This window comes from Eupeodes corollae, chromosome 1 (genome assembly GCF_945859685.1).
Source record: "Eupeodes corollae chromosome 1, idEupCoro1.1, whole genome shotgun sequence".
Classification (NCBI taxonomy): domain Eukaryota; kingdom Metazoa; phylum Arthropoda; class Insecta; order Diptera; family Syrphidae; genus Eupeodes; species Eupeodes corollae.
The window spans coordinates 274,061,578-274,065,254 of record NC_079147.1 but is presented as its reverse complement, the minus strand read 5'-3'; the positions used below and the strand labels follow the sequence as shown (position 1 = coordinate 274,065,254).

General features: G+C 33.6%; 1 pseudogene; it reads left to right on the top strand.

The window, feature by feature from the left end:
• Positions 1 to 336: 336 nt before the first annotated feature.
• On the top strand, positions 337 to 1,113 carry LOC129940211 (40S ribosomal protein S3-like; annotated as a pseudogene).
• The last annotated feature ends 2,564 nt before the right edge of the window (positions 1,114 to 3,677 follow it).

Below are 3,677 nucleotides of genomic sequence, written 5' to 3'. Positions count from 1 at the left end.
ACTTTAAAAACTTATCACTACATAATTTGTGAAGAACTTCATTAAGTTGTGTTTTACCTTAAACTTGAGAACCATTTTTAGCAGTCTTTAATCTTTCTTGAAAATTTGATTTGGTTTGAAGCCAACAAAATATTAAGTCGTGGTAAGGATTTATGGCAACCTAAAGCCTCCAAAATGTTTTGTTGTTTTTTGTGAATTAACCAAAAACTTAATTTTACAAATTAAAGAAATGTCTATATTGTCGAAATAAATTGCTTCTACCAGTTTTGATAAAATTTTAATATTTGTTTGGTCTACCTTTAAATAGATACAAATACAGCAAATAGAGCTCTCTTCCTTTTTGACCACGTTCTTTGAGAGTCGTACAAAATAAATATGAGTTTGAATATTTCCAAAAAACGCAAGTTTGTTGCCGATGGCATGTTCAAGGCTGAACTTAACGAGTTCCTTACTCGTGAGCTCGCAGAAGCTGGTTACTCCGGTGTGGAAGTTAGTGTCACACCCTCCCGCACAGAAATCATTATCATGGACACCAAAAGCCAACAGGTCTTGGGAGAGAAGGGTCGTCGCATCCGTGAATTGACCGCCATGGTCCAGAAGCGTTTCAACTTCGAAGTTGGTCGCATCTAGCTCTACGTCGAGAAGGTTGCTACCCGCGGTCTTTGCATATAGCTCAGGCTGAGTCGCTCCGTTACAAATTGACCGGAGGATTGGCTGTTCGTCGTGCCTGCTTTGGTGTGCTCCGTTTCATCATGGAATTCGGTGCCAAGGGTTGCGAAGTTGTCGTTTTCAGCAAGTTGCGTGGTCAGCGCGCAAATTAATGAAGTTCGTCGACGGTCTGATGATCCATTCCGGAGATCCATGCAATGACTACGTCGAAACCGCCACTCGTCACGTTCTGTTACGTCAAGGAGTGTTGGGTATTAAGGTCAAAATCATGTTTCCTTACGATCCCAAAAACGAGATTGGCCCCAAGAATCCATTGCCAGATAATGTTTCTGTTGTCGAGCCCAAGGAGGAGAAGGTCTCCGAGACCCCCCAGAGACAGAATACAAGATTCCTCCACCATCCAAGCCTCTGGAGGAGTTTGCTGAAGCACCAAAATTAATCTAAAGTGAGGGAAGTGAGGTCTGAGGAGTCTTTTAGTTTTATTCAGAACAAAAAATTAATATTACTTCTTAAAAATCATTGATAAAGAAACATTAAGTAAATAGCATGCACCAACTTATCAGTAAAATTGATTGCTATAAAACACGGTAAGTGGAATATCAGCATACATAGTTTCAATAAAGCTCCTATAACCCACTTGAGTCTTTTGGACAGAATTCAAAAGCTCTAAAAATCATAGGTGACCGTTGTCTAACTGAAACTTTTGCATCTCTCGAGCACCGTCTAATGAAATAACAGTTGCATTCCTCCCCTCAAAAACATTACAACCGTTATACTCGTTCTTTAAGGAATGCCCATCAGTTTACACTTGAGCTCAATTTCAGTTGTACTGCAAAGTACAGAGATTCTTTTTTAGTCGCACTTCACGAATGTGTAATGATTTACCAGACTCAATATTTCTCACTCATTACAATGTGCAGGCATTCAAAACCAATGTGCATCGGGGTCTCCTTTCAAGTCCTATCATTATAAGGGTATTCATATCATCTTGAGTGCGTGTACAAGACTCTCCGTCCTAAGCCAATTACAGTGACCTCAATCCCCTAAATTTCGCCAATAAGATCCTTTCTGCCGTATTATGTGAACGTCTGAAGCCGGTTGTCTATAACATGATAGGTCCATATCAGTGTGGCTTCAGACCAGGAAAGTCCACCATATAACAAATATTCATATTACGGAAGAACTTGGAAAAAACATAAAAAATTAAAAATAAATTGGGTGGTGCAACGATCCGTTGTGAACCAGGGCTTAGTGACTTACAACTGTCAACCATTCCTGTGTGTGAGTACTGTTGTCAGGAATGGAAGGGACCTAACAATTTAAGGCCGAATCCAAACAGCTAATTTAAGAAAGCACTTTTTCATGGCAAGAATTACTCTTGTCAGTTCCCCGCAAGAGGCGATTTTTTTTTTGGCACATGCAGGGATCGAACCTGGCTGGAGACGCTTGTTGGTTGAGGCCCAGGCCACCTTAAGTAAGTAAGGGATCGAACCCAGACCCCTTGCATGACAGTCCAACGCACTAACCATCATGCCACGGGTACTACATTTGGAAAAAAATGCTAATTAAAAATCGTTTTCTACCATTTATTGAACGTTTTGTACATAATGACGATGAAGAATGCACTCTGCTCCATTAAGGTCCGAAAAGATCTTGCTTGTGCTTTTGATTTCAAAAAATATTTTAAAAAAGAAGCTGGGATGCGACCCACACTGATAACTTCCCATCCCGTCTGTCGATTTGTCTTGCTTAAAAGTTTGTCTTTATGTACTCGTATCAATTTTTACCAAATATGCGTACTCTTTTTGTAGATTTTATTTTTTATATGAAAAAACGGACTGTTGGATTTTTATATTGAAATTACTGAATATCGAAAACAATATTTTCTGTGAAATAAAATAAGTTTCAAGCCAATATTTTTAAGTTTTGAAAAGCTATTTGAGCCGAAAGTAAATTTTTACCAAGTTTTAGTATTGTTTTTATTTTAGAGTTTTTTTTTTTTTGTAAAAAAAAACTGTCAATTCGATTTTTTTAAAATTTTACCAACAATATTTCTTATGAGATAAAATTACTTTAAAGCCAATACTTAAAATTTTTAAAGAGATATTTGAGTCGAAAATCAATTTTTACCAACTTTTATAAATTATTTTTTTTAGGTTTTTATTTTTTGTAAAAAAACTGTCAATTCGATTTTTTTCAAACTTTAACTGAATGTTGACAACAAGATTTTTTGAAAGATTAAAGTAAATAAAAGCCAATATCTCAAAGTTTTGAAAAGATATATGAGTCGAAAATCAATTTTTACCAACTTTTATAAATTTCTTTTTAGGTTTTTATTTTATGTAAAAAAACTGTCAATTCTATTTTTTTCAAACTTTAACTGAATGTTGACAACAAGATTTTTTGAAAGATAAAAGTAAATAAAAGCCAATATCTCAAAGTTTTGAAAAGATATTTGAGTCGAAAATCAATTTTTACCAACTTTTATAAATTTTTTGTTTAGGTTTTTATTTTTTGTAAAAAAAACTGTCAATTCGATTTTTTTCAAACTTTAATTGTATGTTGACAACAAAGTTTTTTAAAAGATAAAAGTAAACTTAAGCCAATATCTCAAAGTTTTGAAAAGATATTTGAGTCGAAAATCAATTTTTACCAACTTTTATAAATTTTTTTTAGGTTTTTATTTTTTGTAAAAAAAACTGTCAATTCGATTTTTCTCAAAATTTTTCAGAATGTTGAAAACAATATTTCTTATAAGATAAAATAAAATTGAAGCCTTAATTTCAAGTTTTTGAAAAGATATTTGAATCGATATTCAATTTTTACGAACTTTGAGTAATGTTTTTTTTTTAGATTTTTATTTTTTATAAAAAAACTGTCAATTAGATTTTTCTCAAAATTTTATCAGATGTCAAAAACATTATTCTTCGTTGTACAAAATTGTTTTAGAGATAAAATCATATTTCGGTAGTAAAATTTTAGAGGTGACAAATTTTTTTTTTCAGTTT